Below are 27,459 nucleotides of genomic sequence, written 5' to 3'. Positions count from 1 at the left end.
ACCTGAAGAGCAGTGCTATCTTCTTCTTGAAGGCAGGAAACTACATGGTAATGTGTCTTCCCAAGTTTAAACAGTAAATTTGAGGTTGAGGCTGCATTTGGATATAAACTGAGGTCTCCTGAGCTCATCATTAGTGAGGTTTCAGCTTGACAGAAAAGATCTCTTTATCAGTCAGGGTAGGCTGATTTCTGGCAGCAGGGAATCTATCCGTACTTATACATCATTGGGAAATGTACACACTTATTTATGAGAAGACAGTAAATTACACCAGTACAACTGGGAGTAAGCCAGCAATATATTTCCTGTCTTTTCATTACAGTTTCTATTCATATCATAAAAACCTAATGTACCTTGTTCTCTTTTTAGACAATTCTCCAATGCCAAATTAATGGTTGTGGGAAGTAACAGACAAATTCACTTTCTTTCCTGTCTTTTAAATCCATGGACCCTAGGGTGAAGAATTTAAGATCTCTAAAGACATATGCAGTCTATAGAATAAAAGTAGGTGAGGGTGCAATTTGAATCAAAATCAGTTGAGTGGCTCAAATTAGTTAATGATCTTGACTAAGTGCTGTGGTTTAGCCCCATCCAGCAGCTAGACACCATGCATCTGTAGGTTCACTCCTCCTCCCACTTTGGGATGAGGAGGAGAATAGGAGAAGATTTTAAAAAAAGGTAAAACTCATGGGTTCAAATAAAAGCAGTTTAATAATTTTAATTAAATAAACTATAATAATAAAATTAGTAAAGAAAAGGAATGTACCAAAAAGTGAGAGACATAAAATCCAACAAAAGACAAGTGATATGAGATGTAATTTTTCATCACTCACTTACTGACCCTTGAACAGTGATTGGTCCCATCCAAACAATTCCCTCTGGTTTCTATACTGAACATAGTGTCCCTTTGTCTAGTTTGAGTCAATTCTCCTGGCCATGCTGCCTCCCAGTTTCTTGTGCACCTGCTTGTGGGCAGAGCATGGGAAACTGAAAAATCCTTAACTTAGCATAAGCACTACTTAGCAATAACTAAAACATCACTATGTCATCAATGGTATTCTCATACTAAATCCAAAACACATAACCTTCAACAGACACTAGGAAGAAAATTAACTCCGTGGCAGGAAAAATAAACAAAAGGCTTGAGTCAAGTGGAAATAACACCCTGAAATAAGAGCCATGTGTGGCGAAAGGATGGAATAAATGTAAACAAAAGGAACACTTTGTTTTAAAAGACATTGGATATATATAAAACTGTGTTTTATTGCTTAGAAAACAAAGCCAGAGAGGAGTGAAACAGAACAAGAGAGGGTGAATACAGAAATTAAAGGGCAAAAGTACTGCTTTTTGTCAGCCAGTGTCAATACATGGCGCTAAATTTCACTGGAATCGAACAGCACAATTGTCACTATCATATGCAACCACTTTATCAGTCTAAAAGAGTAAAATATTCAAAGGTACACAGCCTGAATATAGACACAGACAAAGCCTAAGGCCAGGAGCAATAGAATAATGGATGGGAAAAAAAACATATTTAGATCCTTTTAGTATCTATTCCACCTCCTCTTAGTGCTATATACAGCGACAATACACCAAGAAGTGGGGCTTTATGAACTTAGATGGCATGTGGCTTTTTGCAAAGGCATGTTTCCATCTACTCCTGCCCAGTAAGCAAGACAGCTGAAGCATTATTTGAAACAGATAAGTAACCAAAAGTGAAGAGGAAGGTAAAATAAGTGTAGTAGCTACAAATAAGTGTAGGAGAAGCTAGATAAAATAAACAAAAATATGGATCAACAAATAATTAAAGCCATGGAATTCATCAAAGTTTTTCCACTGATTATAGATATTATCAGCATTTATCTCAGCAATGTCTTCTTTTTCATAAGAGGCAAAATTTAAAAATAAGTAATAATTTTAGACTTTTTAGAGCTAGTAATAATGGAAAGTACCATGGTAGAATAGGAATGGAGAAGTACAACACTAAGGGGTTTCATTAAATGGAGATATGATAGCTCACATATAGAACAAATAAAATCACGGTGTACTTCATAGTTCTTTTAAAGTCACATCATGATGGTAAAGACAATTACAAAATGTGAGAGAGTGCTGTATTATGCACATAAATGCCATTCACAATCCACAGGACAGAGAGCAGTGATGCTAAAATAGGCAAAGGAGAATACTGAGAACTCAGACATCTTGAAATGAACCATGTCAGAAACAATGAAACTATGTCAGATTTGGTTTGTCTTCCTTCTCCAACATGCCAGTGAAGAGCCACAAAGATGATTAAGGGGCTGGAACATCTGCCTTATGAGGAAAGGCTGAGGGAGCTGGGTCTCTTGAGCTTGGAGGAGACTGAAGGGTGACCTCATCAAGGTTTATAAGTATGTGGAGGACAGGTGTCAGGAGGATAGAGCCAAGCTCTTAGTGACGTCCAGTGACAGAAACAGGCAATGAGTGCAAGCTGGAGCATTGGAGGTTTCATGTGAACATAAGGAAAAACCTTCTGGAATAGGCTGCCTAGAGAGGGTATGGAGTCCCTTTCTCTAGAGACATTCAAAACCCTCCTGGACACGTTCCTGTGTGACCTACTCTAGGTGATCCTGCTCTGGCAGGAGGGTTAGAATAGGTGATCTTTCAAGGTCACTTCCAACACTTAGCATTGTGTGATTCTCTGTGATTTTTACAGCATTGAGCTAAAGATATAATGTAATATTTTGCACATGCCTTTTATTTTTTTTCTTACAGGCAAACTTTAAAGATTGTCTTGACTTTTAGAGTATAATCACCCATGCTACATTCAATCAAAATGAAAAATCATTATGTAGATTTTCTTTATCTAGACCCATAGAAAGTACAGAGTGAATAGGAACATTGTCTGGCAAAGTGATGGACAGGGTAGAACTGAATCCAGATTGCTTTTGAGCAGGTGATATGCATGCCTGCAAACTTGCAGCAGAATAACTTTCAAGTTTGAGGTGAACTAAGGAGATAAAAAATGGATGCAGGAGTGATAAAATAAGAAAGACATACTCTGGAATAATCTTACGACCATAAGTATGCTTCACTATTCTGTAAGGCCAAATTATCCCAACTCAGTATTAAACATCCAGGGTTCATATAATTCCACAAAGAATGACATAAAATTGAGGTGGTTAACTTAAATTACTTTGTGCCAAAATCTATCAAGATTAACTTTTGTATTGTGCCAAAATCTATCAAGATTAACTTTTGTGTAGTACAGTTCACACATTAATTGAAAAAAAGAGAGCACTTAGCTAGAGATCCAATAATAAAAGCCCTCCTAGTAGAAACAGCATCGGCTTTAGAGAGAAGAAACAGCCTGAGAAATAGTCAGGGCTGCTGAAAACACTGCCATGATAAGTAGCCATTTCTGGATTTTTTTTGGTGGTGGTGGTTTTGGTTGGCTGTTTTGGTTGGGCGGGGGTGGGGTGGGGGAAATGGTTATGGATTTTTTTGGTTCTTGTTGTTTTTTGTTTGGTTTGGTTTGGGTGATTTTTTGTTGTTCATTTGCTTGGTTTTGTTTCGCTGTATAGTTTTCTGATTAGTGCATCGTCTTGCAAAGTGTACATTTCCAAGTAATCTTCCAGAACATTGGTATCTAGGGTATTAGCTATATGGAAAACTGTATTTCATTACTTTCCCTCTAAAAAGACCCACCAGACCTTTATAATCCATGACCTAACATGACTAGAATTCATGATACACAATTTTATGACTATTGAAAAAAACCTAAATCATGGGATCTAACTACTTGTAGGAAATGCGTGTGTTTGACAAGTGCACAGAAAGAAAAAATACAAAACCAAAACTACCAATAAATTCTTAAGGAAGTTTTATTTTACTTCATGTAGAGAGGCTTTCCCGCATTTTACATAATTTATCTATTCAGAGTTATTAGTATTTTAACACATTATTCTACCCCTTTGTGAGGATTTGGGCATACATAACAGTATTCCATGAATATATTTATCTCAGTATAGCTTGCAGTGGAAATTTGATAACTGGAAAATTCTGCGCCAGTGCTTTTTAAAGTCTGAAATTTTTTTCATATTTGCAGCTATCTACAGTTCCAATGATTTAAAGCCACATAAGAGACTGCACTGAGCATCTAAGACCAATTGTTTCAATCTCAATGACATTTGAAATCAGCAGTTTTGTATGCCTAAATGAAAACTCTTTTTTTATTCCTGAACTTTATTCTTGACAATCAATACATTTGTCCTTATAGTTTCATCTGAGACTAGAAAATGCTACAGTTTCCCATTTTACAGATGAGGAAATACGACATAAAGATCAAACGTCATGTCCAAGAGCAGACAGTCTATGGCAGAACTATGAACTCTAAATCCCAGGATATCACTGTAGTCAGCAGACCACCCTTCAATCTTTACAGAAATACCCTCTCTGTCAAATATCAGCTTTAAACTTGTTGACTTTTGAAATTACTTGTTGCTTGAAAATGACAAAGATGTGTGAAATGCTTTACAATATTGGTAAAATTGGATGTTATTCAATTCTCATAAAAGTGAAATGAAAGCCCTGCAATATGAAAATGACAGCATTTTCCTCTAGTGGCTTCCCCAATATTTCAGAGTGTCAGTAAGACACAATTTTTTACTTTACCTTTTCTCTTTTGGCCTATTCTTTCCATAAGACTTTTTTTCCTGTCACTGAGTAACTCAAGTTTTAAATTTCTTCCAAAAAAGAAAAAGAAAAAATCTTACTTCTTGCACTCTTCCTTTATACAGAAAATATAAAGATGGAAGAAAGATGTCATCAATTCTTTTTTAACTCAAACATGTTTGAGCAAATTAGCTCCCATCCTACGTACAGTTAAAAAAAAAACACCAAACCAAACAAAGTAAAACACAGTGAAGAGTGGAGCTCTAGCAACAGTTCTTCCCATTCCTCTTCTAGTTTCCTCCTTTCTCAGCACTTTCTAATCACTACAGAAAATCATTCAATCATCAGCACTGGTTTTCTTTTGTAATGTTATTTAAAATTTCAAAACAATTTAAGATGGATTATTTCTCTAGCAATATGAAATTGATAACTATTGATGGATAAAGATGATAACAAACAGTTCTCCCTAGGAATTTCACTCTGTTACACTCACTGTTACTGTTACATCAACAGATTTCTAACTCACCAGATTAGTTTCCTCTGAATCCATAACAGTGTTTTCTGATGCAGGTCAGCTACCTGCCAAGGCATATTCCTTCTTACTTTTCAGTACAGACAGGAGAGCTGGATTGACTTAACAATAACTTGAAACTTTAATAGGCTTTTCATACCAGTGAATTTCCATGCAAGTACTTATTGTTCCATCTATTCTATACGGTGTGAGCTGCTAGAAGACTTTATTATGGCATTGAACTTGGTTAGGTTTAGGCATCATTCTGGATAGAGTTGACAAGAATATCAATAGCTTCAGAAGCACAAGATAAACAGTCAAGTGTTTTTCTAGAAAACATCTAAATAGTTACAGTACTGTGTATAGTCTTTATTAATAACTTTTCTACAGAGACCACACACGTATTTGGCAAACTGCAGAATATGTAGGGAGAAAGGTATTAAGTTGTGATGATTTAACATCAGTTTATTTAACATCAGTTTATTATTATGTGTTTATCATCTAGTTTTCTACTTTGTGGCTGTTTTGGTTTCTGGGTGTTGGGGTTTTGGGGGTTTGGTTTTGTTTATTTTGTTTTGGGGTGTTTGTTTGGGGGGGGGGTTGTGTGTCTGTTTTGTTTTGGTTTAGTTTTAATTACAAAATGGAGGAAGAAAGGAATCATTGACAAATGCAAAAATATGAAATGTTTCACACAGGAATCTTCTGATAATGGCAATCCATATTCAAATTTAGCTGATCGGTGGGATGAGTATCTGGTGGTATTTTGATATTATTGTGTAACAGTATTCTAAGGAATATTAAACCATCTCTCACTGATTTCATGTAACACTCAAGGTGACTCTGGGAAAAGTCAGATACAGAAACCGAGTGAGTAATTGCTATTGGTAGAGCGCAGAGAACAATTCCAACAGTTGACTATTCAGCAAGTACAAGTAATTTATCTATAGCTCCCTGTATACTGCAATACAAACTGGTAACCAAGGTTTGTTCAGATCAGACCTCAATGAAAAAAGCATCCTGGCAAATGACTGGAATGAGTCATACTCACTACAAATCAAAGTGACATAGGCTGTTTATGGAAAGCAGTGTTTTAAAGATAACAAAGTAGCTTTCTGTGCTTTATCATCTAGATAAAACAATGTCTAAGGTGTTAATGGATAACAGCAACTACATTATTTTAATGAGTGATTCGATAGAGTTACTGGAACATTCTTTTACAAAAAACACCTCTAATATTGGTTAAGATAAAGCTATTATTCTAGATTTCCCAAAATAGTCAAAGTTCTATAGAAGAAAATACCTAGAGTCATCATTAATTCATTAATTGGATTCAAATTTATTTCTTACTTTCTAGCCTTAAATAATTTGTATCTTTGTTCTCTTATCTAAAGGAAGTATACATCATTCTTCCTGAGACTCTGCTTTTTCAATTAGACTTTGGTAATAGTTTCGAATTCAAAAGGCATTTGTTGATTTTCAGAGAATTTGCTTCTGCTGCTTAAAGAAAAAGGGAGCAAGACAGGATGAGACAAGGGTGCCGACAGCTATTGCAGCCTCCTGTTGGCTTGTTTGACAAGATCTTACTGGTGCAGATGGGAAATATGCTATTGCAGAGACTGATATTAGTAGAAGAAACAGACAACAAATACATCTCATACTGAAGCTGATCAAAGATCAAGAATATAGATATAAAGCAAGAATAACATTAAAAAACAAAAAATCATGAGTTTTGCTCTTACTAAATATAAAGCTAAAGACTATGGTAAAGACTTTAAATATAATACAAGAATAGTGTTTGAAGTGTTAGTGTACCAAGGTAACCCTTGTTCTTACAACCTCCCCCCCCCCAAAATGACTAAAATGGAGGGGGGGGGGGGGTTGTTTCCTTGCGTTTTAAATTCATATGAAAGTAAAACTTCAAGATGTTAATGAAACAAGTCTGGGGGATCTTCCATCTGCTGAAGGAAGTGGCAAATTAAATTACAAATAGAATAAAGTGTAATGGTTCTTGCCACATGCCATTGGGAGGCTGGTGTGCAATGCATACTTAACACTAAGTAGCTGTACAAGATTAAAATCACTGCCTGCATATCAATGGCCTATTCCTGCTAAAACTCTTCTGGGAGATTAGACAATTTCTTAAATAAAAATTTCTTAAATAAAGAAAAGAAAAAAATTCTTAAATAAAAAATGCATAATAAATTAAGTCATGCTTTGGTAGTTAAAAAAGTGAAAAGTATTTTCATGATTCCTAGAGGCTGGATGACATCAACATTTGGCTGTCATGTTTGCTAAACCCTGTTACAGAACACAAGTAATGTAAAGCATCCAAGGAGTTTCTAATCAGAAGCGGTAATTCTTAATGGCTCAATCTCTCTATAGCAATTAAAATATATTTTCTGATATTTATTCCGTTTTCTGGGTATGGGGTTAAAATTTACAAGAAATTTTAGACAAGTTTTTGGTAGAAAAATATGGTTGTTTCCATAGCCAACTGGCTACATATATTGGAATACTTTAGTGATCCTCAGCCCAGGTACCAACATCTGTACACACATGAAAAATAAATTGCTTCTTACTTGTGGCCTTCTAGAGATGTCTGTATCTACTGAGTGTTCTCAGTGGCCTATATTTTTGACAGGTATGACTCAGAAATATTTAGTTTATACCAGTTAAGCCTACCATTTTTTATTCTCAGAGCTAAAGGACAAATTTCTAAAAGAGATGCAAATAATCACAAATCTTTGTAAGACATGGGATTAAAAATGTGCTCCCCAGTTGTTTTGGGAGGGCTGTCTTCATTACATGAAATATACCTCTCTCGTCCACCTTGTCCTATCAAGTTCTTTTAAATGAACGCTTGAACTGTATCAGAAAACAGTATGATGGAGGAGGGGGTAGAGATGCAGAGATGAAATAAAGTTTTCATAAGGTGTTTCCTTGATGCATTTATGCAAGTGAATAAATGAAATATTTACAAACTGATGACTCGCGAGCACTTTTGGCAGTGAGAAAACTTTTTGCAAAGTATTTTGTTGCACTGCATTTTGTGATTCCAGAAAGTCAGCTTTCTTAAGATCTATGTTTTCATCAGCTCTTAGAGAAAGAAAAAAGATAATGTTAAAAATTTTAGTAGGTTTGCAGCAAAAGAGAACTTGAAGGGCTTTTTAGACTAATGAAACTTGGGGAGTCCAGGTCAGTACAGGAAACAGTTTGGAATGGGAATTGAAAAAGTTTTGCAGAAAGTCCTATCACTCTTTCTTTTAAAGGTGTTACTGGTTTTGGTCTGAAATATTTTTATGTTTTCCAGTCTATCAGTTATTTGATGCAGAAAGTTCTTTCCAAAGTATGTGGTCTTTCATGAGAGTTCACAGATTAATTTTTTTTTTTAACCACTCTCTGTTTTTCCTGTTATTTGCTTAGCAAATGTCGAAGCAGTCCTTATGATTTGTAGTCCGTGCCACTAACTTCTTTACTGGACAGGATTTTCTTAAACAGAATTATTTTAGAATAAAGAAATATAAACCTCTGTAGAAAGAGAGGGGCAGAGCAATTATCTTCAGGAATTTGTTCTTCTTTTTTTTCCCAACCAGCTGGTGTGGATGAGAGATGCTAAGTTTTGCAAAGAATGCCAGGTATTTTCTATAACTGATTTGAAGACTCTTCGTCTTGTAATTTTGCAAGGTGTGTAAGTCTGGAATTATTAAATAAGCCTTCATTTTGTTCTACAGGTGTCTTTTCTATTCTTTTCAGTCTTTGAATTTCTTTTAATTAACATTAGAGTTGTTTTGAGAATTTCCTGTGGACAATGCCAATTACCAAATCATTAAATATACTTATGAAACAGTATGAAAGGAGTTTCCAACATCTCTCTCTTAATAGCAGTGGTAAGAAAGAGTGTGTTTTTCTTTCTGGTAGCCGCACAAAAAGATACAGCATAGTCAGACAATGGTGGGGACTACACTGACTTGAACTGCCCTGCTTTTATCAGTGGATAAAAGTGTATGCAGAAATGGTAATTTCAAACCAGTGAAATCTGCGCTTGCATTTTCTAGTGCTGATATTTGATTCTCATTTTACTATTTATCAATACAGTAAAGAACAATAAGTCTTCTAGGACCCTATATTGTCCATAATTTATTTAATCTCAGTGACCATTCTTCTAGTGGTCTTCAGAATTTGAAAATCACAGCAATGACAGTATTAAGAACTCACAAACTAACATTTAACGTTTCAAAGTTAAATAGAGTTGTATTGGATAAGTGTTTGAAACTTGTTGCTTTAGTAGTAATTGATTCAGAGCTACTATTATGTAAAGGAAGCATAGTTAACATATTTCTATCTGGTAATTTCACAAAATATCTTAGTATTTTTTCAATAATGGAGAAAATATTTTCTATAGCTATTTCTATGTATGTCAGAGTTTAGGGAATCATGAATCTCTGTGCACTTTGTACATGTAGTTCCAGGCAACTGAATACAGAAAAATGCATTAACTTCTGTGGCCGGTTGACGCTGTCCCCTTAAGCAAGGGAATATGGTGGACGGAAGTTGGTAAACGGAAAGAATAATCTAAACTAATTTCATTGGTGAAGTGGGAGGAAGCACCTTCTGAACTGGGAGTGAACTGGGCATTTCCAGCACTTCTCTGTCAGTCTTGCTTCTGCCTCTCCACAGTGCAGCAGCTCTGTCTGTGCTGGGTTTTCTGCCAAGGCCTCGGCCTTGAAGACCAGATAAAGGCCGGTATTAACTCCCTTCCAATTAACACGAACTGCTTTTAACTTCTTTCTTTCTCTTTCTCCCTCTTTTCCGAACTACTCTGGGGAAAGGGGGGGGAAAGAGGGGAGAGCGGAGGTGGGGAACCCCCTCTGCTGAGGGGGGTTTACTCTCATTTCTGTGTTACTTTATTGTATATCTTTGTATATATTGTAGATATTGTAAATTTGTAAATATTCCCCTGCATATCCTTCATTGCTTTGTAAATATAAAGCTCCACTGCTTTGCTAATTCAGCGTGTGAGTTTTTTTTCCTTTCCCTTCAATTTTTTTTCTTTCCCCTTACTTACAAGGGGTAAGGGAGGAGGCTTCCTGGCCTTACCCTTCCAACCCACCACAACTTCTGGAAGATATTTTTGCCAGAAAGGTTGAATATTAATTAAGGTACCAGAAAAAAATACAGTGCTAGAGGCGATGAAAGTATAGTCATCTAATCTTCCATTTAGTTATTGCTCATTATGGTCTTTCTATAAGCGAGGACTGGAGATTTACTATCTGGCAGGATAACTGTGGTTGTTGAGAAGTCATGCTGTGAAAATTTACAGAAAGAGACTGAAGTTACTCACTTTGCCTGCAATCAAAGAGCCTAGATTAAAGACTTTGAGAGAATTAAAAAAAAAAAAAAATAATCAGTAATGCACTGCCAATAATGGTGCCAGGATCTGTCTGTGCCTGTCTGAAATGATGTTTGTAGACTTAAAAAAAAAAATCTAAAAGAAATTTAAATGTTGTCAGAGTAAGTGGAAGTTTCCATTTTCTTTTGCTTGTTTATAAATGACCCTGATCCATTTTCATTCACTATTTCTGTTTTGGTTACAATTTGGTTAAAACCACTGACTGAACTCATTTAACGTCAGGTTTTAAAAAGAGCAATGAAGGTCTAAAACACTCCCAGAACCTGCAATATACTTGTCCTTGATTTTGCTATCACCTAAGAAACAAGCATTCAGTTAAAACAAACGCACTTGGTTGTATGTAATGAATACCTTTGTAATTCTAAAGAAGCATAAGAGAGAAATAATAAGGGAATAAAAATGCAGGATCTAGCTGATGGACAGAGGGGGAGGAAACAGAGAAAAAGAATTAAATAATTATCTGTTTAGGAATGTATTTGTGTGTGCTGAAACACACACAGAGATCAGACACAGAAGGGCTAGAAATGTCTGGAATTAAAATAATAATAGTAATTGCCACCAGGTGAATAAAGAAAAAAATAGCTCTTCCAAAAGAAGTCTTAGAAAGAAAATAGTCAGTGGTGTGTGTTGTTTCAGCAAAGTGCAGCTGTACACAGAAAAGGAGTTCTCAGGTTTCCATAGGTTTTCCAATTGTTCAGTAGCCCAGAAGAAGAATTCCTTAGTTGCTTTTTGTACCTGTTTTGTACCAGTGGCTGAAATGCAACATAAGCCCAGCTGTGTGTATAACAGACAGACCATAGGCTGCACGCCAGTGTAAGAGCCAAGTCGATTTCACTATTAGCTCATTGACTTTAAATCATTTTAGAGGCCACTACATTTTGAAATTATTCATTTAAATTGTGATAGATTGCATCAGTTTATATCCAGGGAAGCTATAAAGAAAAAGTCTACATTCACCTCACAATAATGCAGCCTCTCTCTGTATAGTGCCTCCATGATAATAGGAATACTATTCCTTATGGTTTTTTTGATACTTAAAGACCATTAGAGCTCAGCAGCATGCTATGCACTGGTAAACATTATTGTTTGACTGATGAGCCCACTTTTTTGAGGAGTGACTGTAGTACTATGAAATCAGGTAATAAAGAGTTCAGGCACTGCACTTAACTGCAGTATATTATATTCTACAAATGATTCAGTAGGGTTGAAAAGATATGGTATAATTCAAGTGCTTCTCTTTCAGCATACAGTCTCTGCTGCAAACATCTTTTTTTTGAGGAGAGAGAAAAATGAGTGTTTGTAAGAAGCCTTTGGAGGTCACCTAGCTACATCTCTTGCTCAGAGCAGTGCTAGCTTCAAACTTAGTGCAGCATCCCCAGGTTCTTCTGCGGACAAAATCTGAGGATCTCCAAAGAGGAAGATTTCATCATTTCTCTGGACTACTCTTTTCAATATTTAACTATTCTCATTGTGAAGATTTTTATTCTTAAGTTCTGCAGGAGCTAATCTGAATAAAAGCTAATCAAACAGAAGTTATCTTATTTAGTTTTATTGAACAGTGTGCTGAATAGAAGGCTAAACAGAAGTACTAGTGTGGAAGGCAAGCAGCAGGCCCCTTAGGATAGCAGCTCTCAATGGCAGATGATTGTCCCTAGCTCCCATAACAAAAAAAGAGTAACCTTGACTAGTTGTGGCCTCTAGTCCTGTGGTACTGGAGCTGGTTGACAAGACAGATGTGGCTTTCCCAGATGCTCTTTGACTCCTATTGCCAGAGCCAAATATTATTCCAGTATGTGCAGGAGGAAAAGAGTCTTCTGGTCACCAGAACTTGCCATCTTTCAACTTCCAGCATTAAGGAAATCTGCCTTTCTTGACTGTAGCTTCTGATAGTCCCTCTTCTTTTGGGAGGTGGAGTTTGTATTCCTCCTCTCCCTCCTCCACCCTGAGTCTCTGCAAAACACACATTAGTGTCCCATTCATTCCTTTTATGCTATGCAATGTGCTTACACGTCCCTCACCTGTTAGTGATTCAACTGGAGCACATGCCTACCACTGATGATGCTGTCATCACCATCATCTACAGCCTCAGGGAATAGCTACAAATCAAATTGATGCTTAATAGTCAAACAGTCACTGCATAACCAGATTGTCCTTTCACTGATGTAACCTTCCAACTTTTAAGTAGTTTTTGTGGGTTTTTTCCCCATGCATATTAAGATGCTCGGCATGTAGGAAACTGTAGCAGTATAGATATACCACTAAACCAAAAGTAAAGAAGTTATTTTCACTCTGCCTCTTAATTTCAAAACACAAGCACAGGGGGCAAATATTTCCCTTCCTCACATGCAGACTTCTGGGGACTGGATTTTGGTATGGCTCTGTACAGTGTCTAGCCCTCTGGCACATCTGACTTAGATCTGAACTTCAAGGTGTGACCTCTTTAAGCATGTGTTTCTGAATGTAGGTAACACCTCTTTACCACCACACATTTTGTTACTTATTTTCCACTATATTTTTTAATCATGACATTGTGGAAGATCACTAGACAGCTTACTTTAACATTCAGCTGATGAGTCTTTAGGTATGCTTCCCATTAGGGCAAGTCTCTAAATGAAGATCTGCACAATGTCATTACTGGTGAAGGAAAAGGCAGCAGCTGCATTTAATTAAGGACTCATAATAGATTTGATTTTAAACATTCTTTATTTTACTTAGTTTTATCTTTTCCCCCCAGGTCTCTTGCCGAAATCTGATTTTATTTGGAAAGACTGAATGCAAATGGTCCAGCTTTTGTCTTGCACGTGATGATGATTTAAAATATATTTGTTTTTTTGGTTGTAAAACTCTTACTCTATTTTTAAAACATTTTCTTGACTAGCTATATATCTAGAAAGGCTGGCAGTAGAAAATTGAGGTTTTGTTTGACATCTGAACAGTCTGTGTTAAGGAGACATGGTTGCCTGTGTTCCAGTATTAATTACTCTGAATTAAGACTGAAAAACTGAGGTCTGCAAGTAAATATCCATTCCTCACAAATAATTTATTTTATAAAGTTTTACAAGAAGAGTCATAGTATTTTATATTCAGGTATAACTTAGCTTTAAAAATGGAAGATTGTACAGAGAGAAAAATGCTAGTTACTTGGGATAAGGAGACTGAAAATCAGGAAAGATTGCTGGATACAAGCTATGTGATATTCCATCCTTACAGTCATAAAAAGATTTTTAAAAAATGTTGGAGAATAAATTTCAGTTGCTAATTTAATTCTGCAAACTGATTGCAAAACTTAATATAGAGCTCGCTAAAGTACTCAGCATTCAGAAATTGTCCTTGTTGGCAGTGTACAAGTAATCTATAAAGAAGGCTTGTATGATCCTCTTCACTCTAAAGAGAGGACCCAGCACTCACCCTCCCCAGGAAAATAAAGACACTTCTCCAGAAACAAGGCTATATTTCATATTCAGCATGATCTTTACTGTCCTTCTATGTAAAATCTATGTAATCTACCATAAAAACAAAAAAGAGGGAGAAAAAAAAAAAGAGAGAAAAATGTTTTATGGCTTATGTTACCAGCTTTTGCTTTTCATCCATTTTATATCACTTCATCTTCTGAGTTCCTTCTTCTTATTTTCAAGTCTCTCTTGAACAGAAAATGCAATAAAGGTGTAATAAATTTATATTAACAAAGCCCAGTAAATCTCAGGGGACAAGCCAAGGTCCAGAACTTGAAGATGAGTGTTTACCATACATATCCTTGCACAGTGTGGATGTAACACTGAGCAACACTTAAAAGAAATCATTTCTCATACAAAATTCATTATATTGTAACTACAGATTTAGTAACATACTGGCAGTTCCTATTGATTAACCCAGGGATATTGTGGAAACTTGAAGCATACTGAAAGTGCCTTTTAAAAGGAGATACTGATTTTATCTGGGAAGAATGGTGCACGCAACTGGTAAAAGGAGGGGGTCAGTGTAATTCTTTTAGAGCAGAAATTGCTGATGAGCTGTAAGTTATTGTATAGTATGAGCTCATCTATGAAATTTATTTGTATTTCAAACCCAACAATCTAGCTACCTTATATCAGGTTAGGTTGATAAAGATTATAGTCTGCATTGATGGAGGCAACAAATATATGCTAAAACTTAAGAAGAGCCCCATAAATTCAGGAGCTAGACAGTTTGAGACCATAGCACATTATCAAGCATGTACTATTTATGATCCATTCTGAATTTGCCTGATACTTACTAGCTGCTGAAACTTTAAAAATATATGGATTTAAGTAAATGTGTGGGGCCTTACAGCACTTCCAGGCACATGAATGTTGTTAAGCATTACTGCATTTGATGCCTTGCAAAATAATCTGATATTTGAGATAAATTCTATTATCATTCTGCCACAGGAATTCTCTAAAGAGTTTTTTTTATAATGTGAGGGTGTTCTAACACTGGAACTGGATGTCCAGAGAAAGTGTGGATACCACAACCCTGGAAGTATTCAAAGCCAGGTTGAATGGGGACTCGAGGAACATGATCTAGTGAAAGGTGACATTTAAAGGTTCCCTCCAGCCCAAAACATTCTATGATTTTATTATTATTTTCTGCAATTTGCATTATAAATTACTTTTCTATCTCAATATTTTGTTTGAATCAGTCATGGGTTTTCTTAAAATTACTTCAACCCAAGAAATTTGAAAGTCATTTTACAAAATATAGACTTGAACCATCACAAATTGATGACTTGTCTTCATGTACTGTCTTCGTTTAGAGCAGGACATATTGCTCTATTGCTCTAAAAGGGGCAAAAGAATAATGCTCACACAAATGGATTGGATAGTCATGGAAAATTTAAATGGAAAAGCAATCCATACTACAAAAAACTACAAAGCGTAGTGGTGAGCATAGCAATTCAAAGAAATCCCCAGTCTAAACACACAAGTTCCTTTACACCAGACCAAAAGCCCAATGCTTCCCTTCTCCCCACCTGGGGTTCACCCAAAACCCCAGAGCTCTTTCTTCCCCCTCCCATTGCTAGGCTGGTTTCAGGCTGGCCAGGCCTGAATTGCCCCCACTTTTTACCCTGGCATTAGGCTTGAACAGGCCAAGATTGTGAAGGGTAAAAAAAAAGTTACTCAGGATAAAGAGGCCTGGGATACTCCCCCACTGATACCAGATAAAAGAGGGTCTCTCTCCCACAGGAGCAGAGAGGGAAAGAAGAAATAACTTTCCAGCTGGATTTGTAAGCGTGCAGAATTTATGGGTAGAAATACACTCTTTCCTGTGTCTACCCACTGGGCTGGGCACTCTGGACACTGGAGGTCTCAACTCTGTGGCTTCTTTTCTGGAGGCACCCAGCCTAAATGGCCCTAGTACTATACAGCAATATACATCTTACTTTTGCTATACAGCTGAAGTTCCCATAACTTATGAGAAATACTTTTGGTTCAGTTATTGAGAACATGGACATGAAATTCAAAGAGTAAAGCCTTACATCAATGTTGAACATGCTCACATGGACTCTTGCAATGTGCCACTGGTAAAATCACTGTATGAGTAAAGTCTTCTCTCTATATATTTCATATGTGCATATATATATAAACAAAACCTTCAAATCAATCTCTGTAGACAAATTACCTTATGTCATAAACAAATCTGAAGTTATTTGCATTTATAATGCTTAAAAAGATGAACAGAAGTTTTCTTCTTTTAAATGAGCATGTCCTTGAAAGTTAAGACTAGGACTAATTTTTTTGGCCTGTTTTATATTATTTAACTAGCTTCCTCTCTCCACCTACTGTCTTCTTAATGTGATTTGGTAATTTCTTGCCTTTGGAATGTCAGCAAGAGTAATAAAATAGCAATTTAAGAACATGTTAAAAGTCAATCTAAATGGCACCATTCTTCTGAAGCTATTAAAAATGGAATTCACAGCAAGCCCTCATATTAGACAGCTATGAAACTTCCATGCTTAAAAGAATGGTTGTTTTAGCTCAGGGGATGTTCTATAAAATGTGAGGCCAAATCAGAGCTCATAACTTAATATCTCCTCATAGCAGATTACACAGTTCACCATTTCATGCTTTTCTAAAGAATGTCCTCTCCATTCCTACTCTTCCTCTCCAACTGATTTCTTTATAACACAGCTGAAAGACATATTTTATGATTTAAAAGTAAATATTATAACTGAAGAAGTATAAATCTTACATTGTTCAGAGTCTTGGCATAATCAGTGGTACCTGTCTTGATGTAAGTTTTTGGATCTGCCTAACTGATTTCTTGCAAAGTATCTGGAAAAGGGAGTGAAATAATGGAGAGATAAAAATGGGAGAAGGAAAGTGTCCTGGCTTTACTGGGATAGAATCGCAGGCCAGCAATAGGATGCAGGGCATTAGAAGCTCTGAGTCAGTCAGGACAGCTAATTTGAGTTGGCTCACAGTTGTGTTCCATCCCATGAACATCACACTTGGTATAAAGGAAGAGATTAGCTAAGGAAAGAGGAAATTCTTGCTACAGCTCCCTCCTTGGGCTCCTTCTCCTCAAGCTCTTCCTATCTCCCTTTTCTGCTCTTGAGGACTGCCTTCCTGAAAACAGTAACTGCTGCACTTCTGCTGGATTTAGCATAACATTGATATTAGTTTGGCTGTTTTATTAATTCCATTTTTATTCCAACCTGTGAGCCTTCTCCCCTTGATTTCTGCTGTCTGCTGGGGATATAGTAACTGCTACAGTTTATCCCTATATATGGGCTAAACGTAGACAGAAACCTATAATTAGGAACTTTAATTACTGAGAATCAGTTGAGGCAAGAAATTAATCAAGAATTTAGGTTGTTAATATGTCTCTCCTCCTTCCACTCTACTGCCTTCAGCTGATTAAGACTGCTAAAAAATCTTTCTTTTCTGAGTAATTTGGTGAAATATTATTTCTCTGAATAAAGAAAAAGGCATTCCTGAAATTGGGTGCTCTATCATAACTTTACTGTGATCAATTTTCTTTTTTGTGGTTACAACTGTAAAATTGGTTACAACTGTAAAATCATTGACACTTAGAATGTGTTGAAAGAAACTAGCTCCTGAGAAAGGGTTTAACTCAGGAAGCCTTTTCCATCACTGTCACATTGTACTCAAGGAGATGAACATAATACTATTTGTCTTGCCACCATCAGGTCACCACTCTTGTACAAGATCAGTCTCATACACCCAGCATTGCCTCTGTAGTGTTGTTTGTCCAGAGCTCAGTGTCTCTATGCTTTTTTTTCGTAAACACGTGACTCTGAGCCATCTTCTGCATCAATAAGGTAGAAGCAAAAGCATGGACATGACTTTATTGCTGCAGTGTGGCTCAGGTGAGAATTGAGAAGCATGTCAGCAACTGTTTGTGGAAAGGATAACACAAGAGCTTTCTCCTCTTTTAACTGCCATTAGCTACCTAAGTCCCACATCTGACTTCTTCAAATGGGTTGCTCATCTCCCTCTTCTAAAAAGAGTGATACTCTGTTCCTTCTCACAAGGAACAGCCTATCACTAGTAAAACAATATCTGTCACCAAATATCCTAGAGCTATACCCAGAATTTAAAAAATTGGGATTTTTATGACACATTTCCATGACCTGTTGCTCCTGTCCCTCTGATAGTTGTCTACCTTCCCCAGCTGTCTCAGTTTCAGTCATTGCCCTGTGATGTAAAATCCACTTAAAACTGCGGTGTGGAGGACCATCTGTCTATCAGAAGCTAAGTATTTGGCAGAAAGCTATAGAAAAAGCCATGGCCCAGTGGAGGTACTATAATCAGAGTGCCTGTCAACAGATTCATCCTATCTGAAATTGAATGAGGTTGTCCATCTCCTGTCCTGAAGAGATTTAACACTGCCTGTCTTGGCAGATGCGAAAAATGTGAAAGATGGTGTAATGTTGTCTCCCAGGGAGGCATCCAATGCTTATGCCCTGTTTCATCTTGATTCCTTTCTTCCTTTCCTGGATTATCAACCTCTCAATAGAACTTTTTGTCCTCTGTGTCAAATCTTTTCTAAAGTAACCATTATATCACAAAAAGAAACTTCGTAGAATGGAGTTGAAATTTTAAATGTATTTTCAGGGGTTTGAAAAGATGGAGTACTTCAGCAGAAAAAGGGGGTAGAGCAGGACCAGTAAAGCCATCTTGTGCACTGGCTCGCTTACACTTTCTAAAGAATTCTTCCACTGGAAAGTCTATCCTTAAATTCTAACATCATATTGGGAATTTTAACAACTCCAATAGAGTGTTGTGGGGGTTTTGTTTTGGTTTGGTTTTTGTTCAAAAAAAAAGGAGATACATTATGTGGCATTCACAGCATGTATGACACTTGAAATTTCTGCTACAGCAGCCAGTCTAATTAATCAGCAGCTATGTTTGTCATTCTTTGTGTATGGGTGCTTGAAAAGGCCTTGACTTCTCAAGAGGTAAACATAAATACTTGCATTCTTGTTTTGTTTTGTTTAGTTTTAGTTTTTTTCCTTCCCCCCCCTTTTTTTTTTTTCTCCTGTGTTTGACAGTCTGCAGAATCTAGTAGTCTGTGTTAAGTACAGCTGCAAGCCAGGTTGAATTGGTGGTCATTGCTGCTTGCCAACAGTGTGGATCTTTCCTGTGTACAATTTTGAATTCAGAGAACAGTCTGTGCTTTGTCCTACCTGATGACGTTATCTACAGTCAGCGATGTCTTCTGGCTCGCTGTGTCAGCTCAGGGTATTAGCATACACAGCACAACCATGCATAAAACACCCAGCACTCAACTTCTTACACTCCCTTGAAGTCTGATCTGGTTCATTTTCTGTTTTGCTTTATCAGTGCCCAAGATGCTGAGATTTGGCTCTGACTGATAATCTGGAATATTGGCATTGACCATAATATCTAGTAAAGAAACAGCTAGGAGATTGTTTTCCATTCATATACGTGAAGCCTGGTTTCTCTCAATGGCATAGACATAGTATGGAGAGAGCACTTTGACAAACTGCTCTCTGCACTAGAGACATCTAGAATTTGGCATACAGCACTGCTACAGAAGAAAAAAAAGAGGACGAATAGCAGAATAACTGAAATGACATCATTGCAAAAAATAATAGTAAGATGGCTAAATTGTAAAAAAGAAAGCAGTCCTAAAAAAGTTTCAGATTTCAGGAAAGTACATATAAAACACATCAGATTACTAGAAGCAATGTTAATACTCATTAAAAACAACTAATCCTGAGTGTTTTAGTATGGCTTAGACCTATATTAGTGATTGCTGCTCCAGAAATGTGTCTTTCTTCTATCTTATTTGCTTTCTTCAAAGTACCTTCAATTTTAGAGAATTTTTCAGAGATACTTTGAGGGCAATATTTCTTAAATCTGTTTTGGAGTCATCATGCTTCAGCACTTTTCTAGTTAACAGCAACTATTATTACTTGAACCAGCCAAGTTATTTTTCTTTGGACTTTACTGAGCTCCATTTGGTATCCATTACCATAGGTACCTTGACAAAATGAGAGCAGTAGTTCTGTGGTGGTTGTCCAGCACAGGCCCTCACAACATACCTCTGTAGACTAATACAGACCATTTAAAGACTCCACCTGTTAGACAATGATAATAGGTATATGTCAGTTCTCCAGAAGTTCTTTAGTTTTTTAATACCACATGTTTCGACTATGCAAGTCTCTAGCTTTCATCTGAATGCAGAGTCAAAAGGATCTTGTTCTGAATTTACACACTACACAAAAATATGACCCAATCTTGGTAACTTTTTTTCACATTCCAAATACTTAAAAATCCTCTTCGTGACCATATGTTATCTGCTTATCTTCCAAATATCTGATTTCACAGTATATTACTGTAAAAGTTCATTTGCATTTCTCTTAGTAGCAATTTTAGTCTTAGAAATATTCAAAGTAATTATTTTCTTATGTAGGTACAGCACACTTTCTACTTATGGTGTTTTTAAATGCACCTAGTTTAAAATGCTTTAAATTATTAAGTAACTACTCTTTCACAAGACGATCTAGTTATATATCATATCACATCATATCATATCATATAATATCATATCATAACATATCATGTCATATAACTGCCTACAGGAAATACTGTAGATCTGTAAGGATAGAAAGGAACAGTGATGTGCATTATATTTAAAGAATGAGCAAAATCTCTGCCCTGAAGAAGTTGTAGTCCAAGTTATATCAAACAACAGACATGTGGTCCTATTTATGCATTGTTCTTAGGTACTTCATTCCCAAGTTAGTATAAAAATTTTCGATTCAAATTATCAGAATAAATGTAAGCTCTTGCTTGCAGAGTCTCAGCAGCCTGAGAAAAACTGAGGCATAATAATAAAAAAATGCAATGTAGCAAGTGCAGTAACATAGGTATTCAATGTGTGCTTCCTAAAGTATTAATGTGTTGAAAAAGTTCTGCTTTCATGCTCTGCTGGTGATACAAATTCAAATTATAAAAATAATTAACTGTACTAAAATTGTGGAACATGATTTAGTACAGCATTTTTGTTAAAAGTTGCAATACACTAGGACTAGAACCCATAGTCAACTAAAATACAGGCTGTCTGAGGTGAAAAACAAGGACAGAAAGGAATAGTCTGTGTGATACCCTTATCTAAGTCAGACAAACTGTATTTTAACACAACCAAAGCATGATCGTATAACTAAAAGCTAAAAATCCAGTTAATCCCTTTCTCATGGCCATCTCTATCCTAGGAAGAAGTCACCTTGAACAGATTTTGTGCTCTGTTTAGCAAGAGAACAATAATTCCCAGGCAATACAGTAGCTAAAAGGTGCTAATATTAATCTTGTGTAAATTGGGAAGGTTGTGAGACAATGATTTAATTCAGCATACAGATTTTGTGAAAGCCAGACAGGAATGTCTAAATCTGACATGGAGGTTTTAAAAGGATGCTGAAAATTTTTGGATGGTGCAGGAAGAAATTGTAAAAGTTCATCTAATTCTAGAGGAAGTTACTTCTAATGAAGCAAAGGACCTAAGGAACCAAAATGTTTATCAGACAGTAAATTTGTGTTCATAGGGAGAAGCTGTTAAAGATATTTCCCCATTGCTGGAAAAGAAAGACACATAAAATCATACCAAAACAAAACACAGAACAAAAAACAAAACAAAACAAAACCTCAAACCAAACTAACTAACAGAAAAAAACAAAACAAAACAAAACCAAAAAAGAAAGAAAGAAAGAAAGAAAGAAAGAAAGAAAGAAAGAAAGAAAGAAAGAAAGAAAGAAAGAAAGAAATTGCACACCAAATGCACAACAAGTCTTTGTTCTTTTGTCTTCTAAACACAATAGGCTTTTTAATAAGAGAAAATCAATTTAAACAAAGGCAATTTGTTTCTCAATTCTTTTTTTTTTTTTTGCATTCTATGAATTTATGCTAAATTTCCTTCTCAGTTTCACTTCAGTTTTCACACAGTGCAGAATTCTTGGAACTATTCCTGTTTTCAGGATAAAAGTTTCTATAGGATGGAGATGTATAACATGGGACCTTTTATGTCCCTGCAAGCTGGTATCAGTTTTTAGTTGCAGTCTCTAGTGGAGCTGGAGTACTCAGGCATGCAAAGAAATAAGCATGTGGAGATCAGACACCAGTTTCATCAAGCCAAAGGATGAAAGAGACAATTTTTTAAGAATAAACAACACAATAGTCCTAGTTAACCAAGAATGTGTGCAAATGAAGAAAAGGCCAAGAAGCTGGGTTTAAATTTGCTCTCAGTTAATGACTGAAGTAAGAGATGCAGTGAAAAATTATTAAAATTGCATTGATTAGCCAAAAAAAATAAAAATAAATTATACTAATTAACTTCCATGTGGCAGCCTCAAAACTAAAAATAAAACAAGCCAAAAGTGTGACTTCATAAATACTGCCATATTCTCTTTGGCTGTTTCAGAAGAAAAATGCAAAATAATGAAAAAGACAGATACAGAGTACAATCTATTAGTAAGATCTCATCCAGTTTTTTAATATCAATAAATTTTCAATTTTTTTTTAAACAAATCACTTGTCATTCACAATCTGATTGAGATGAAAGGAATGCATTAGCTTTACATTATTCAGCTGACAGAGTGAAAGAGAAATAGGTAAAATTGGATATAGAAAATGTAATTTGCACGTCATAACACCTAATACAGATCTTAAGAGAGGCTTGTAGATGCAACTGATATGTAGTGGGGTAAGACTTAGAGGAGTATATTAAGGAAGAATAAAATATCGTTAGGTTATGTGGATCACAGCTTTCTTGTCCTTATCATATCACTCCACTTCTTACACCAGTAAAAATGCAGGAAGAAAAGTACTTCTCTGTAGATCAGAGTTCCAGTGATAAATTTGTGTGGTGGGTTAACACTTTTTTCTGAAAACAAAAGAAGAAAGCAGGGTGGAGGGCTTGCGGGTACTTTACACTCCCTGAAGGGCGTCTCCCCCCTGGGAAAGCTGAGTCTGTTCCACTCCCCCCTCCCTGCCCAGCAAGGGTATAAAAAGCAGGACCTCATAGCTGTTGGAGCTCCTTTTTGGCTCCTGCCTCTGCTGGATGAGAGCTACTGCAGCTGCTCTCCTGATCCTCAGCCACGTGGCCGGACCTGATCCTTCTCCCTGCTGCCTCTGCGCCTCCTCAGAGAAAGACTGGTTTTGTATTATTCTTTTTCTATTCCCCTCCCATCCATTCTTGTTCCTTGCCCTTGTGAACCTTTTTCCCTGTTATTGCTATATATATATATATTTTGAAGAAAAAAATTATTTGCCTCTCTACTTCCAAGCTGACTCCAGATTGTTGATTAGTGGATTTGCTCCTTACCTTTTTTTTTTTTCCCCTCCTCTCCCTGTTTGGAGGGAGGAGGTGGGGGGGAAGTGGGGAAGAGATTCTCAGCCTTTTCCCCATTTGAGCTTTTAACTCTCAGTTAAGGCTCAAACCACTACAATTTTACAAGCTGCTTATTTTCCATAGGCTAGTAATAAATGAGATTCAATAGTAGAATTATAATGTCTTGAAAAGAACATCAGAGCAGAAGAAAAATTAAGGATGAAAAAGGCATTTCCAACTTATAGCTTAACCTGTCAGAGAAGGTAGACATCATTGTCAGCAGGTTTTATGACAGCTTTCAAAAATGCATTATTTTTAACATCAAAAAGGCATGGGACACACCAGAAAAGTTATATAACAAAAGGCAGATGCATTTCAGAGAAACAAACTTATTCAAACCTTCAAAAGACTTTCTGAATTTCCTTGATTTAGAATATAGAACTTAAGAATTTATGAGAATTAAGTGTAGCAAAAATAGATTCCTTACATTTTATAATACCAAAATATGTACTTTTAGTTAGAGTAATGACTGAGAAAAGAGAAAGAAAAAATAATATGTATCTATTAATGAGGAAGAAAACTAGGTGAGAGTCTGCTCTAGGTCAGGTAATGGACAGAGAACTAAACCAACTCTAAAAAATTAACCTTGCTGTCTATTCTTTGCCTAAACTGAACAAAATTGTACTAAAAATGAAAGAAAGGATAATGACTTTTCTTGTTTATTTTTTTTCCCAGGCATAACTTCATGAAAAAGTCTGTCTTCTGTCATCTCAGGATGTGTACTTTGGAATTCTTTGGAGTGGTTGACATAGAGTGATAGAACCATAGAATCGTTTAGGTTGGAAAAGAGCTTTAAGATCATCATGTCCAACCATTAACCCAGCACTATTAAGTCAACTACTAAACCATGTTCATAAGCACCACATCAACAACTCTTAAATATCTCCAGCAATGTGACTGAACCACTTCCCTGGTCAGCCTCTTCCAATTCTTGACAGCCCCTTCAGTGAAGAAATTTTTCCTAATATCCAATCTAAGCCTCCTCTGTCATAAAGTCAGGCCATTTCCTCTTGTCCTATCACTTGTAACTTGAGAGAAGAGAATGACACCCAACTCACTACAATCTCCAGTCAGGTAGATGTAGAGAATGTTAAGGTCTCCCCTCAGCCTCCATGTCTCCAGGCTAAACAAACCCTGTTCCCTCAGCAGCTCCTCATAAGACTTGTCCTCTAGTGTGTTCACCAGCTTTGTTGACCTTCTGTGGACATTTGCCAGCACTTCAATGTCCTTCCTGTGGTGAAGAGCCCAAAACGGAACAGAATGGTGCTGATTACAGGGGGATAAACGCTACCCTAGTCCTGTTGGCCATACTGTTTCTGATACAAGCAAGATGCTCTTGGCCTTCTTGGCCACCTGGGCACACTGCTGGCTGTTGAACAACACCCCTAGATCTTTTTCCACCACGCAACCTTTCAGGCACTCTTCCTCACAAGGTAGTGAAAATAAAGTTAATTTTCGTACTCTTATTTACTTTCAAACATCCAATCAGAATCCCTTCTACAAAATTATGTTAAAATAGCTCCTTATCATCCTTGAAAAGAATTGAACAAGTAGAATAAAATTATAGCTTTTATACCTTTGCAAAAGTGGCAATGAATTAATTAGTTTGTTACAGCTAGCTAATACTCTATCTGGTCGAACCTAAGGTTATTTAATTTCTTGTCATTTTTGGAATGACTATGATGTGCTAAATTCTCTTGAAAAAAGGGCAAGCAGCAGGTCAGATCAATCAATGCATGCAATCTCTTGCAACTACTTCTATGAAAAACAAGAAAATAGGAACCTCCATTGACTTCATTAGATAGCCATCCAAGAAGGTCAGGCAGTGACAGATAATACAGAATAAGCAGAGAAGGATTTATTTCAACAAAGGTATGTTTCCAGGTTAAAGAAGTTAATATAAGGTACAAAGCTGGACAGTTACTTTATTCCTCTTGAAATGAAGTGGGTTAAAATGAAAGTGTATGACCTGAAAGCAAAATGGCTTTAATTTTATCACAGAAAAGGGGCCTCTGAATATTATTTTTTTCTAAGGAGGAGCATGAGAATTAAAATTGGGAATGAGCTCCTGTTTGCGCTTACAAATTGCATTCATGACTGGAAAAATTTCTCCAGCTTCAGAGACTATTAAAATATGATTGCCTCCATTAGAAATTTGCTAGAAGCTCCTTACTCTGTTTCTCAATTTCTGTGAAGTTCATCCACAAAAGGCAGATTACTGTTTTTTTCCCTTTCCAAGAGCAAGGGTGGGGGGAGAGTGTAAAATATCCACTTAATTTTATTTCATGACAACCACATTTTCTGATTAGACGGTGCTGACATGAAGCAACCCTGTAGTACCAGTCAGAGTAGAATTATATAACACAGGCTATCAAAGCATTGTTTTCACTAGAGTAAGATTTCCACCTACCAGAAGTCCTATGGTCTTTAAGAAAACTGATTGGACAACATATGCAGTAAAAAGGAAAATCACTTGCAACTGAATTCATAAAGAACAGGAATAAAAAATAATAATAAAAACCAACAACAACAAAAAAAACCTACCAACAATTTAATTGTATCATCTCTGTCTATCCAGTGAAGACAGATCCTTTTCACTCATGTCAGTCTCAATTTTCTGTGACTTACAAGCAATGAAAGAACTAAGTGCCTTCACTTGAAGCAGCAAAGGCCATCACTTTAGTTCTATCATATGAAGAGGAAATGTGAGCTCTTGTCTACAGCAGTAGCTCTTTTCGTTTCAAGCACTACACACAGTTTTCTCATGTGCAAAGTTATTTCCTTTTGAGGATGCCTTGGCTTTAATCTGTTCTCATGAGAAAACTCCCCACATGAATAGCATCCCTTGAATCTAATAATTTTTTCTCCCCTTCCTTGAAGCGTTAATGTTGCTGGTGTGTTCATCCATTGTTAGGTGATCGCATTTCTATTATGTGAGGCACTGTGCAAGTCTGAAATATTAAAGTGTCTTTATTGCAGCCAGAAATAGTCATAGAAGCTCATTGATCATTTCTCTCAGTTCTTTCTTGTTCAAATTACACTACATAAAGCTGAAATATGTTTATGAACATTTCAATAGATGATGGCTAAATTTTGTATTGTGAGTAAATGTTGGAAAACTTCTTAAAAGGCTGAAACATATAAAATATACATTTTTATAATCCCAGAGGAGGATGTCATGATGTGCTAAGATAATACTTAAATGACTTGTTGAGAGGTAAGCCACCTAAACTTTGAATCTAGGAGATTTTGTCGTTGTATCAAAGCTAGTTTTATTCACCCTTTGTGAGTTTAACATAGAATTTCAGATTATGTTATTAATTTATTTTTAGCTGATAATGGAAGCCATCTGCTATGCCCACTAGACAATTTTTTGTACAAAGGGGGCATACAGTAAACAATAAGCCATGGAAACTGTGCTTGTTAGAGTGCTTCCTTTGTTGCCCCTGTGCTGAACGTTGCATGGAAGAGCAAAGCAATTAAATTATCATCATCATCTGACCTGGAACTATACCAGGAGAAGAAGTATATTTGAAAAGTAATGCATTATTTCACCTTTTCCATTTCACACTTTTGCCATGTAAGGTTTTAATGACTCTGGCAAAAAAAAAAAAAAATAAATGGAAGAACATTTGCAAAATTTTAAAAGGTCTTAAGTCTTCATGAAAAAGTTGCTGCTTTCATGTCTTACAGAGCAGTGCTTCTTTATTTAGAGATAGTTTACCTGGAGCCCTTCTCAAAATGCCTGGAATGGATCTGTGATGACATTCAAGGGAAGCCATTACTTGCAGGTATAGGAGGCTAATCTTCCCAAGGACAGATGGTCACACACCTGGGCTTTCTTCTGTATCCTGACTTTTCCACAGTATTATCACTCCATAAGAATGAATAAATGGTTACTCTTTTCATTAGTAAAACCTGATGCAGAAAAGAAATAGATTTTATGAAGAGATGTCACCTTTCTATGAGACTAAACAGAAAAGTGAGGTACAATATG

The sequence above is a fragment of the Melanerpes formicivorus genome, unplaced genomic scaffold (genome assembly GCF_026170545.1).
Source record: "Melanerpes formicivorus ecotype bairdi unplaced genomic scaffold, bMelFor1.0.p_v2 SCAF_17, whole genome shotgun sequence".
Lineage (NCBI taxonomy): Eukaryota > Metazoa > Chordata > Aves > Piciformes > Picidae > Melanerpes > Melanerpes formicivorus.
This window is presented reverse-complemented; position numbering follows the sequence as displayed.